We start from the raw sequence: 14448 nt of genomic DNA, 5'->3' as shown, positions 1-14448 counted from the left end.
AATATCCGTTTTACATTAACGGCGATGTCTGGCCGATTCTTTGTTTGCATATTGTAATTTTAGATAGGGAACACGTAATAACGTTTTTTTGTTAATCAGCGTTGGGAAAATTTTTACGAATACTGCAGAGTTCTCGATAGATAATTGAAAATCGTTGTTGTTCGTGCAGTGGAACAGTCGGACAGAATACGTAAAACTGCGCGGTAATTCGTATCGATTTTTTGAGATCGCAGAATGACGTTCGAGTTGTTCGATCGGCATTGAAAATTCCGTTCGGCTCTTCGATCTGCTTAAATTTGTGAAATTCAACAAGTCGTTTAAAAAAAGTTGTCCGATGTTACGCCAAGTTTTATTAGCGATCAACGTCGAGTATTTTATAATTCCTCGAAGTAAAACGTTCGATTATTCGTAGCATAGAAATTCTGATCGGAGGACGAAGAGCGAAGTTGTGGAATGGAACACTTTGAAAGAAGCCAGCTTTAATGAAATGCATTCTTTTTTTTCCTTTTTGTTCTCTTCTTTTCAGATCTTCGATTTTCCTCTCCAGGTTTCCAACGATTTACGCGTCTCTTTGTCGCTTAGTATCGAAAGTTGTTCATCGTTCGTTATCGTTGGTATTCTGTTATTTTATTTTATCTTTGGCGGTCGATTGCCGCAGTATTGCGTCACAGAGAATCGTAATGTAATACAAAGAATCGCAGAAATACGCTTGTACCATTTATACTTCTCACGTATAATTCCAGGCTGCTTTCTTTTAAAGCGAACGCGTCGTTTTGCCTCTTTCGTTTCTCGGTACTTATCGTCGGATAATAGATTGAAATTAAGGAATTCGAAGGCAATGGAAGTGTCTAGCGTGGTAATTACGATCGATGAAATGAAAATTCACAGGCCTAAGTTGCTCTCGTGCAGTGCGCTTCTATTTGATTTGAATCTGATAAAAAGGTTTCGTCGTTTCGTCTCTTTTCGGTTGTTTCGCCTACAACGCGAAACTCATTCTGCATTGTAACAGATAGCGATTGCGACATCACGGTTATGCTTCGTTCGTTGGAATATTCACAGTGCACGTCGTAATGCACAGAACGTCTCGATAGGTCTATAATTGCGGGATCAAAGGAAATTAAAATTACGTCGGATCTTGAATTTACTTTGCTATTTAACGAAACATCGAACCCTCTTCTCTATTAAAATCTTTATTCGAGAATTTCTCTTATACGTTCGTTTGTTTTACCGGATTAGACCGGAAGTTCTGCCGATGTAATTCCGTTTTAATGGAAATAGATTTGTAAATAAAAGTCTATCGACGTTCTTCTATCATTGAAAATCTATTGAAGTTGCTCGATTCGTAGAAATCTGTAGCGCGTTCAAGCGTTCTAGAGAGATAGTTATAGGAAAAAGCGGCGAAACTTTCGCATCGATACGATCCGCCGCTCATCTTCGATCTCTTGAAATTGAAATTCGTAAGAGTTTCCGAGCTCCAACTAATTTTACCGTATGCAATTCGAAACTACGTTATTTCCTTTTATCCCGGGAATTACGCGATTAAATCCACTTTCCACCGACTCAGGCAATGCCATTGCGAGTGTAGGGTCGTGTCTTTTTTATATCAGGTACAAGATTATTCGATCCGGCTTGAGAAGTAATTCCGACTTATTCGATCAGCAAGGTTATCAAGCGCGCAAAGAAGGACTATCCGTAGTAAATTAATCGTCGGTCCTCTCAGCCGACGTTCCTCATCTGTGGCTGTGCTCACGATAGTGTTTCTGCTTCTCGGATGTTATCGTCGCTCGTCTTGATATGTAGATAGTCGCTATCGACGCTTTCGACGCGAATAAACCGCGTTATCTCATGCTGATACCAGTGATGCTCGTTAGCGAGCGAGGCTTCGATCCGCTTCCTAGTTGCACAAGGGTTACGCGCACCAGGTTATTTACATTGCGCGTCTCCCGGTTTATGGGACCAAACGTCCCCGTGACATCCTCGCCGACATCTCGAGGAACCGCAATTTTCCACACACTCGGCCAAACTTCGTCTCCTTCCTGGCTCGTAGTTTCGTTCGTCGAACTGAAATTCGTCAAACTGAAAATCCGTTAACCGGCGTCGGAAGTATCGCTTCGTCGAGCTGGCAGTTTCCACTCTTGGCCAGGTTCATTCTCCTTCTTGACATTTTGTCTATCGAACGGACAAGCGTCGAAGCTGACTACGCGACGATGCAACCAGTCCGAAAGAAGATATCGTTCTCGAGATCGCATCGTAAGTTCCGATCGAATCGGATTCCAGTTATCGTCGATCGAACGCGATCGGCATCGACAGAACGTCGAGAAGATTTCAGAAGTTGTGAAAAAGTTCAAATTCCAAGAGTTTCGCGGAAACTTGGGGGCTGCGTGTGATCAGCGAGTGATGACCGACTCTTGTGAATCTTAGGAGGATATCGGCCAGGTGTCTCTTAGAACGGAAACTCTTCTTTCGGTAAGCTTTGTGTTAATTGGTAGCGCGTTCGAAGAACGAAGCTGAGAAATCGCTTCTTCGTATCGCGTATCCTCATCCGTTTCGTCGACATTCCATTTCTCATTGACCGTGAAACACGGAGACGACAGTTGAAACACCGACAGTTCGTTCCATCCGCGCGCGTCACGCGTTTCGTTAATCGACGAATCACGCGACTTATAGTTTTGGAAACACGTACACCATCGCGTGTGATAACGCGCTAAATCGCCATTCGATCGATACAGAGAGAACGACGTTTTCTCCACGACCATTATAAACATAGGGAACTAACGACCAAAACGAATGTCAGATACAAGTTGATAAAGTGGTGGGATACGACGGTGAAACATCGCCGTTCTAAATGAGATGACACGGTTACCGTTGATTCTGAACACAGCTTTAGAAATATTCCTCTGTCTGATGTGTGACGTAGAAAACTAGAATCCAAGTACGTAAGATTTTCACCGGATTTTCACGCGTTTGTGCGTCGTAGCAATATGGACTTTTTTTCGTCCACAGGAACTTTCTTGGGGAATAGTTTTTTTTTTTTAATTTAATATTTCATATTCACAATTTGTCCAATTTGGACATTTGGTAGAATTTTTTAGCTGCGAATTTTTTAGCTGCGAATTTTTTAGCTGCGAATTTTTTAGCCGAGGAATAGTTTGATCTGCTTCCTTAGTTCTTATCGCGATTGGGATTTTCGAAGGACTTATATTCGTGAATTAGAAGTAGTCACATGTTTATTTTTTTTTTTTTTTTTGCTTTACGAAAGCATCTACTTCGGAGAATTTATCATCGAGTTTCGCTCGTTTTCGAGTTATTGCATCGTTAAAAATCCACTTTGCACGCGTTTCATCCTCGTAATAATCAATAGAATACAACGTAGCAAGTACAATATCAAACTTTTGATTCTTAAATGTACAAATGTATTCTGATTTCATCAGATACGTATTAGTTGTACGGATATTCGTAAATACGACTTTAAACGACGACGTCTATGTTTCGATTCGCGAGTTTCTTCGATTCCATTCTATTCCTATCGCCGCTTATCTCGCGTTTATTTAGCTCGTCGTTGTCTGATTGCGTAATAGATAAGCGTACGTCGTGTTGGGTATCGTAGAGCATTTACGGGCGAACTTGCAAACACGAGGAAATCCTATCGTTTTTCTTGGAAATAATATTTAGTTGGTCGATTAGTAATTATCGCACGATATAATACACGTGTAATTATCGGGAAATATTCAGTCGCATTTCCTTCTCGCCAAGTCGTAAACTCGCGCAAACGGGATTAGTTTTCAGGATTAATCGAATTGCTTGATAATTTTTGCCAAACTAAGATCTAAGACAGATATTTGCTTTCGTTTCTCCTTCTAGATACATGTAAATATTTTTCTACCTGCATCGATTAAACGTAACACGATCTTCGACTCTTCTGGTTTTTATCGACGCACGTGTGTTGCCGTCGCAGATATCACGGGAACGCGCTACCGATAACGACCTCGTAAGGTGTAACGATTTTCGATCGCGCGACCAGATAAGATTACGTTCGAGCAAGAAGCGTGCGAGGAACTGTTTTGATTGCGAATATTCGACGCAATTGTAACGGCGTTCTCCATCTGTCGAACACTTCATTGACGTATCGCGTGATTTTAGTATGGCGATGTAAGTGGAACAGCGAGGACGGTCTTCTATCGGAAGGAAGGCGACTTCGATTCAAAGCCAAGTACATAGTTTTGTTGGAACGTAGTTCTCGACGTGTTCGATCGGCGACAGAAGAACGATATCGCGAGTATGGTCCCCTTCTCTTTCTCTCGTCTCCATCCTCTATGATCAGTCCCGATATTCCTAACGATCGAGAAATCGAGTCTCGCACTTTTCCCGTCGAATTATTTCGCGCTGTTCGCCGTTCGTCCAGCATTTGAATTTGCTGTCTGTGGCGAAAAACGTATCGCGTTTAGGCGTCTCGTTAAATTAGGCGAAGGAACCGTCGAAGCGAATGCATGACATTTTGTATTTTATATATAGCATTCTTGTTACGGAAATAATGATGGACACTTAATAAAGTAAAAGCGACAAACGCCAGTTCGATGTTGGTCAACGAAATGACGCGTCGTCGTGTTCAGGAAACTTTTTTCTATTTTCTGAGAAACAGACATATCCGATTTCTGTTGTTTTCGGCCGTCACGGCTAGGTTTTCGAAAAGTATCATCAGATAACGTTTACGATGGCGAATTAACGAAACTTTGGAGACGTCAGTTCGCCAATTTTTTTTTTTTTTTTTGTATAATTTATGCGTTTTTTCGGAGTACGCTTATGTCCGCGAGTACGTGTTTTCGTGTGTCGCGTTTGCTGTGTATAAGACAAAGTAAGCGTTTTTGTCTGCGAAATAAAAGTAGGTGGGAGCCTTTTATGCTTGTACATAGGCAAAGTAGTCAGCCTTGGTGAAGTTCGTTGCTTTTCCGTACGCAATGTCTCGACCTCTGAAGGCTACCTGCATTCGTTAGGCGTTCAGCCGCCCGCAGAATTTTTTTGTCGTCGCCAACGAACGAAGCCGTTTCGCTGGCCTCGTTAATCTTCCCTTCCAAATGTGGAGACGAGGAAGGGCAGCCCGTTCGACAGTTGATATTTCTCGTCGACGTCTTTGTTCTCCTGCGTCGAATATGAAAGCGAAAGCGATTGGAATTTTACCGTTACGGATATCGTGTGCAATCGTCGTTGCAATATTCACGTTTACCTCCATAATTAGTCGTTGTTAAGTTTGAGTTTTCTATGACTTGATCTTCTTTTTACTTACTACGAAACATTCGCGCTGTTTCCTTAAATACGATCTTTCGTACGTATTTTAAGAAGAGATACGAATATGTTGTGGAAAATACATTTTTCAATTTATCTTCGACATTTTACTCGTAGTATCATTTACACTCTCGTTACTTATACTAACTTACCTATATTAGCTTCAATTACTTGTTCGTCTGCAGTCAAATCTAATTCAACCGATACCTAATTCCCATTTTAAATTAGAACGATCAAAGCGTTGCTCAGTATTATGTTTCCTTTTGATATACGGTGGCTAGGAAAAGTATTTGCGCATCCGAACGAGGCATCTTTTAATTACGCTTTGCCTTTTATTTATTTGCATAATATGACATTTTCTTGATTGTACCAACGTACTACTAAATTCTAGTAAATTTAATAAACATGAAATATCGATAAAATCGATATAAATATCACGATAGATTCAACGATACGTGCAAATATCTTTTCGCAGTCGCTGCATATTCGAAACTTTTTCTAGTAATATTCATGGCGAATGGTTTTGTATGAAACTAGAAGTAACATAAGCGTTTAAGATACGACATTTATAGTACCATGTATACTTAACAAGTTGGCCGAGTCTCTTTCAGACGACACTGTTAAATGGATTAATACGTGGAATATCCTGAAAACGCATTAGAACGGGAAATTGTTATTGAAGTTGCGACTAGAATTAAAATTATCCTTCGTCCCAGAGCACAATTATCCAGCTATACTTCGGTCGGTAGAAATAGATTTGCCGATCTAACGTCTCGATCCGAAGTCGGAGCGTTAACTGTGTGCTTTAACTCGAGCAATAGCTACGATGCGCCGTCGTTAGTCACTATAATTTTATGCATCGACCTCGTGTCTGGCCTCCAGATGTGACACTCGGTAGCGAACGACCATTGTAATTATTCGATATTAGCCCTGCTGCGTTTTAGTATCGACACTTTGCAGTTTCTCGAGTCGTTTAACGATAAATCAATTACCACGAGTCTCAAACGTTAGAACATGTAACACCTCTTCGAAACCTTGACACGGTTCGTTTCTTACGTTCCGCCTTGTTAATTAACGTTCTTTACATACAAATAATCTTTTTACGCGAAATCTTTGCGAAATAATTTCGAAAAATCGAGGATCGGCCGATTGGAAGCTGTGTGATAATCGCGTTCGTATAGTTCGCTGGCTATTAGTTCGATGAACGTACATGTACTTAAATGCTTCGACTTTGCGAGGGTGTGTGCTCAACGCGAACCGAAATGATTCATCGAGGCCCGCCTCCAAGTTGTACTTCACCATGGCGCATGTATTTAGAATTCGTACTGAAATATGTACATACCACGACGCGTTCGTACGATTTTGTTCCGAGAGAATATAACGTTTCGTTGCTTCGTATTTATTACTCGCGATCAGATCGCATGAAGTAAAAATAATCGGGGAAGATTCCAATGAGAAAAAGTTAGAGCAAAGGACGGATAATACAAATTTCTGCCAAATTCCTCTTGGTCTCGGAGACAAGGATAGATTGGTTCTCTTAGTCTGAATATTTCTTAAATGGCGATATTTCTCGTTGGACCGATGATCGAAGGTTCCAACGAATCCACGTACGATACAAAATTTGGGCTTAATTTTACGGACTACGGTGTATGCATGGATCGTCGATTTATTAAGATTTCTTTCCAAAGACTCGTATTCTTTTATAGGTCTACGCTGTTTGAACGACGATATCGAGATTTCTCTAGCGATCGGAGATAGATCGTATCTGGTCAGTCTGGACATAGTTGTTCGGGTGGGTATTCGATTAAACTCGCTGGTTAATTTCTATTTTATTTGAGTGGAATTGGTAAAGACAGGAAAATCGATCGATAGCTTCTTGTCTGTCCGATATAAAACCGAAGATTTAATAAATTCGTTGCGAACGTTTAGGTTTTGTTCGAACTTTGTCAAGTTCCTTCCAAGTTCTAGATCTGCTAGCCAAATATAAGACGAGCTAAGAAATTTCCAAGCTTTTTGTTGTATCGCAGTGGCATTAAAAACTCGTCCTTTTATTTATGTTTCCCGTCGTTGTCCTTTAGAGTGACTCGTCTCTTTCCTGCAAATGACACGTAACTGGAAACGTCGCGTACAAAGACAATCGAGACTCTCGGGGAAACCTGATGGAACCTCGTTCTCGACGAGAATCCTAATATATATCATATATATATATATATATATAAAACGTAGATTTAATTCAGTTCGTCGAAGCGGAGAAGTAATCGTCGTCGATTTTTCATCTGAATTTTCTCCGGATCTTCTTTATTTGGAAAGGAAAGAACGATCTGGTTGTTCTCGATAGACGGTTTCGGTTTAACGCGTACAATATTTTTAGCTATTTGTTCGACGAGTCCTTACGTTCATTCTTCCTCATCGACGTTTCAACTCTTAATTAGCGTTAGATAACTACGTTTTCGCTAGGTAATACGTGGAATACTTGTAACGTTAACTTATCGAATCTCGTATCGAGTTACGTACGTAATTACGACTTGAAAAATACGTAAATAGATAGAAGAAGTCGTTCGTAAGATCGATTTAGACCAAACATAACGTTTATCGGTACTCCACGTGAGCACACGAGCTGTTGCTTGTAACAAAAATCTCGTTATCATCGAGTGGAGAATCTCAGGTGTCAGGGCAGGGACAGGACGGTCCTTCCACCGCATTCATCCAATTTACTTTTCTATGCTCTTGTACATGTAATACACGCATACATACGTATACTTATATAAATATAATACATTAAATAAGCGTACGTAACACTAAAACGAGAAGAAAATTCTATTATATCGCCCCTATTTCTAGTCGTGACGGGATATTAAGGATCGAAGCGAACATTGTGAACCTCGAATAGATGTAACGCGTATCTAATAGGAAATTACGTACCTCGGAGAGAATTACACACCGTCCAACACCTTCCGAGTCGTACAAAATGAATTAATGAATTAATACGATGGATTAAGGACAGGAAAGAAAAGAAATTACGGAATACCGAGCGGCTGAGAAACGATAGTTTTTCGCGTTACGATTCTTACCGCGTAACCGAACAAGCCGCGCTTTTCTTTGAACAACGGCGACTTATTAATTCAATTTACCAATGACGTTCGTTTTGCGAATTAAAGTTACTTAAAAAATTTACCAGAATCTCAAAGGCAACGGCGTTGGTTCGTCCCTTACGTTGCTCGATAACGGGTAACAGATATTATTTATTCTACGGCAATTTCATTACGTACCAATTTATGTCTCTTCGAGGTATTTACTCGCGATAACGAGATAGATAGGTACGAACGAGAGGGTATACTTTTGTCGTGCGTCGTTGGCAATCGAATTTCGAAGATGGATGCGAACGACGATAATTGGCGTTGTGCGTGTTTTCTTGGTAAAAGTAAACGAGTGTTCACGGTCGTGTAAATAATTCAAACGACCGTCCGAAATATCTACGTCTGTGTAAAAATCGAATACGCGTGTACAAAGTGGAAGATGCTTTTACCTACGAACAGCTTCTCTTATCGTTCGATCGCAGTTATTCGTCGTTGCAGATTTTTCCTCTTTGTCGATAACGTGCACCGAATATGCGACTCGATCGTTAACTGGCACGATGACGTAACCAGAAGATCAGATTTCTTCGATAATTTTTGCGTTATCCAACGACGTAGTTTTATAAAGCGGCTACCGTCACACGCCGTTGAAAACATATTTCAAGAAGTCGGTCGTTCGATTAATCCTCGTCCGTCCGCTCGTTTTCTCCGCTTAATGTTCGTACTTTGGTGTTAAGTCAGAGCAGACAATGATAAAACATCGATCTAACGAAAATCAATGTAACGACCGGTCGAGTTTGCAAATTCTCTTACCGAAGATGACAGGGATGTACGAGGATTAACGATCAACGATATTTCTGCGAAAGAGTATCTCTTAACGACGTTCGAAGAAACAAGGTTATTCCAACAGTTGCTAAGATGTAATATCGAAGAGATGGTTGTTTGAGAATTGCAGCATCGTATTTTCGAACGGACCGAGCCTCGTTCGATCGTGTAGCTCGCGTTAATTAACTGTTTCGCCGAAAATTAATTGGCAACGTTCGACGAAAATTAATTAACTCGTATCTGCGATATCATCTGGTTGTGTCGTTGCACGCATATCGAACGCTTACTCGCTCGCACGCGTCCAATTTCTCCTTTCTAGCTTCCTACGTATGTTGCCTCGTAGATGAGATATACGTATGCAGTTGGAAAGAATAATGCAGAGGCTGGACGAGTTTCGACTTGTCCGGAGCATTCGACAGGGAGAGAGCTATACAAGCAGGCGATACGATGAACACGAGTCGTGGCTCGTGACGCGTCAAGGCTGAGTCGCATGATTTTTTTCCCTCTTACGGCATTTCTCTGTTAAACGTGCAATTTGTCTACTCGTCGTAAATGAAAACCGATTCTCTCCGTGATTCGACCATTCTTTTCCATAGTCTGCCTCTGTCGTCGTCCGTGTAGTCGACACGTGTCTAAAACTAATTGCGAAGTAAGCGAATATTTCGAAGAAAACGGTGAGCGAGGGGGAGGGGAGAATAAGTAAAAAAAAAAAAAAAAAAAACTCGGAGACGAAGAAAAGAGGAGGAAAATCGGACCGTTCAGCCTTAGGCCGAAAATAGATGCAACGTACAGCGATAGCGAAATCTAGTAAAACGTGGCAGCAGATAGCCGCGCTTGTATTGATTTTCCGCAGTCACGAGTAAAGTACACACACGTACGAAAGAGTGTCGTTCGCCCGCTTCGCCGGGAAATTCGCAGACCGATGATACGTTATCGATAATTTGGAAATTTGTACCGGCGAATCTAGACGCGGCTCGTTCGCCATAATTTCGGAGATTCCGCGTACGCTGCCGGCCCGTTTCCGGTACGCCGATTTTCCGAGATCCGGGCGCGTGGCGACCGGTAAATTCAGGAAATCATGCTGCATCGATTGTCGACGACGACGACAACGACAACGATAACGGCAACGGCGCAACGTCGAACGGGAGCGTGTCGCGTGTTTCCGATCGATCGACGATTTCACGAGTCGTTGCCGGAAGTTCGACGTGGCAATCTCGACGCTGTCGTGTGTGGCGAAAGAGCGGAGCCCGTGAATTCTCCGGGTACTTTTGTCGTCGGTAACCTCGAAACGTTGGCCAGATTAAACACGACAGTTTCGAGATTCGCCCGGTTGGCCCGTGCAATTAGGGCTATTATTAGGGTATTTCGTAGGATTAGCCAGTGACGTTCGAATTGCTGTCGATGGTTGACCAGTGGAAATTCGGTTCGATAATCCCCTTGTAATATCGATGGCGAATTTCGAGGCGAAATCGGAATACGAAAGCGTTGTCAGGCACGCGAGCGTCGTTGTCGATCTTTGCCGCGAAAGCTTGACGCCGCGTGCTACACGTTTCCGGTTCGTGTAGATATCGAGAAAACGCTTTACGCTGAAAAAAACGTTATTTTCACGGGTCGGCTTTCAACCGACCCTGCTGCCGCGTTTACCACGGGCGCACCAATCAAATCTCCACGTACCTTTTTCTTATAATAAGTAGGCTCAAAATGATTTCGCGTAGCGATAGCAACGCGAGTCTCTCCTTCTTACGTATCGATGGCCGTGCAGAGATTTTATCCGTGCATGGAACGGAACGTAAGCACCATGATCGTTATATATACGTAGGTATACTGCGTCGAAAACAAAACCACGATTGCTAAAGATAAAAAAAAAAAGAAAAAAAAAAGAACAATGGAAATATTAGCTTGTTCGTTGATATATTGTTGCGTCAAAAAGTACGTACGTACTTGTGAAGTAATTTATGTGTACCGCGATAATGGGTGACGCGATAAAAATTTTTGCGAGTATGGAAAATTCGAATGAAAAAGAGGAACGAAATTTAAGGGCGGGAGGGACAGAAGGGAGGGGAAGAAATCAATATCATCGCTATTTTGCATCAGAAGTATTGTAAAACGGGGAATTTTCCTCGCCTTGTGATCATTTATGTTTGTAAATTGTAGCCGACTTACGATTCCTATAATACGATGTATATGTACTCTAGACACTTCGAGAAACGGACTTGTATTATTTTATTCTTAGCACTCGATGATGAGTTATGAAGTTTCGTTGATGAATATACTAATCTCATTTTTGTAAATATTAATTTAAAAAGAAATAAATCTTATTGTAAAGATTGTATAATTTAAACCATCGTTACGTTTTTACCGATTTCTCTCAGTCAATCGTTACTGCACGTATTCCTTCGATCCTCCCTCTCCGTTGCGCTTTTCATTTTCTTTTCTTTCCTTTTCTTTTCTTTTCTTTTCTTTTCTGTTCCCCTTCGTTCGTCCATGCTGCATGAAATATCTTTCCTGCCTCGTTTCACATAAAAAAAGCACATAAAAAATTTGGCAATTGGTATTGGCAATGGCGCGTCTTTACCGTACACTGTTAGTACGCTTTTCATTTTGCAAATAGCGGCGGAACTTTCACGGTATCGTATTATTTCGATCAATACGTAACGGAACGTCTCTCTTTCTCTTTTTAGTTTAAGCACTTTTTATCTGCAGGGAAGAAAAAAGTGAAAAATGCGTGCAGCGTTTAGAATTTATTTGTGCGATTACGTTTCATCGTGCGACAACGTTTTCGATTCTGTAATCGACGAACAAATTCTAACGAAACATTGTTACTGTTGCTTCGACAACGATAATAGGTGTTACGCATCTTAAAATCGCGTAATCGAAGAAGTTATTGTTGAACGCTTCTTTCGACAAATATAAAGGAAGCGCATACGTTGAAACGTTTGTCCGTTTAAAGATAAAATAATTTTTATCCGACACGAATGACATGTGATTACATTAGTGTCTTATAAATGTGATACTTGACGATTAAAGAAAAATATTTACGGCAAGAATGTATTATATTCAAGGGTATTAACTATAGTATTCTTTTTGTTAATAGTTTACAAGTTTCCTGTATTAAAATTAGTCCAATAGAATTGGCCTTTTCTTTTTCTTTTTTTTTTTTTATCAAACGATATTTCTACGTTGTACTATGCGAATAAAATGTGACATATTTATTAAAAGGAATAAAAAGTTTCGAAGCATAAATCGTGTCGTAAGAAACGTAATTTGCGCGATATATTAATCTCTGACTTTTTTTCCAATATATTACCTTTTTTCGCCATTTAGAAGTGATAATGTTTCCTTACCAACTTTAGAAGTCGTTTTAACAGAACTTTGCTACGATATTTCAAATAATTTCTTTTTTATCATTTTCTTTCGTTCATATACGTCTAGCGCGTTTATTACGTATTAATAAATTTAATCATTATGAAATTCGAATAATAACATGGACAAAGAAATTGCGAAACAACGGTATTATCGAATTAAACAGAATTCGTACATCTATCAAGGTTCGTAAGTGTTTTAAATCATTATATTCCATCGCGTGTTTCCTTCAGCTCAATGCTACGAGTTACATGTGCACTCATAAAATAGGAACAAATGCATCGTCTTATATAATACACGTAACACCGTTATTTTCAGTAACTGCAGATACCAAGCCATCGTTAACTCTCAATAACCGTGTACGGTTCTAGGTATCTTCCCTTTTACATTTCCAAAGACTCGATCCTCCACGGTTTATATACATCTTCTCCGCTGACCTTTAAGGCCGAAGACTTTTATTATAAGTGAAAATTCATCGCAGCACGTCCTTTTCAATTTCAAAGGAAATGGGATTAAACGTTCTATCGTTACTCGATACTACACGACGATAACGTTAAAATAAAAATCGCGTGGCGTGAAATTTCGCGATAGCCTTTAGGTGCTAGATTTCTCTGAAAGATATTCTAGAAATGTTCCAAAATCGTTTATTTACGAATATATTCGTTCGTGCGATTTACGAATGATCGACAACGATCATCGTACTCGCGCTAACATCGGTAGATTGCGGTCGTGCGGTTACGCTATCGATATCGGATGCTCAGTCTTGGCTTTCCGTCATCTGTATCGGTATCGAGATTGAACAGGATACGCGGAACAAAACAGTGGTTTCCAAAGTGCTAATCGAATCCTTCGGGAACGGTCTAACTCCTTGGACACGATTCGGATCGACGGTCGTATTTAGTTGTAAAGTGGGAACTTGTGGTTGTAGGTCATGTAGTTTTGAAATTTTTTAACGTTTCGCCAGCATTGCGGTTGTTTTCAATGGATCGGAGAACTTTGGCATTGGTCCTGGCGTTGTACGATAAAACTGTGTTGCGATGCTGGCGAAACATTGAAACGTTCTTTGGGAAAAAACATGTATTACGGGAAAGATATAAATTATGAAACGTTGGGTCGCGGAAGCTTGAAAGTTACGTAAAAGTCACGTAAAATTTTCGTTACTTCGTTTATATACATATAAATAGAATAATAAAGCTATATGTATCGATTATGCAAAAGCTACGTTACATAAGTTGATAAAGTTTTGTACAAAAGTTTCGCAGAAATCTCTTAGGTTTATTACGTCGTACTAGATCGCTCGTTCGCGATTTCTTTGCTGGTTTTGTTGACTAAAATTACTTTGGTCGAATATACGTTGCAACAAAAGACATTAAAAATACGGAATCTGTCGGAAAATTTCGAAACGAAATAACGTTGCATCGTTAAATTTAGTCGATTGTTAACAGCGAATAACGCGAATAAAACGCATTTCGTTCGATACAGATGAATTTTCTCAATTACGGTATCTTTCAATCAATGTTTTCATCCGAGTTGTAGGACGAATTTCTTTTCTCATGGATGCACGAAAGTTAATAAGATAAAGTACCATGTACGTTCATTGCAGTTGTATTATTGGCACGAGTTCGAACGATTACAAATTGCCCGGTACATTCTTATCGTGGACAAATTTACGAGCTGCAATGTTGCAACCGTAGTCGACTCGGAACTGTACATTACCATGCATCGGTACTTGGGTAACTGATGCAATTTGATCAAGTGTTCGATATTTTCGTTACAGTTTCGAAGAACGATCGCAGAACATTTTCCTATTATTCATTCTCTACCTCCTCTTGTCCTAATTGGGATCGCATTCCCTGCTAAATTTTAACTGAAGTACGGAATATATCCGCATTATCGAATTTACAAT

Source organism: Bombus bifarius, unplaced genomic scaffold (genome assembly GCF_011952205.1).
Source record: "Bombus bifarius isolate JDL3187 unplaced genomic scaffold, Bbif_JDL3187 scf7180000008062, whole genome shotgun sequence".
Classification (NCBI taxonomy): Eukaryota; Metazoa; Arthropoda; class Insecta; order Hymenoptera; family Apidae; genus Bombus; species Bombus bifarius.
This window is presented reverse-complemented; position numbering follows the sequence as displayed.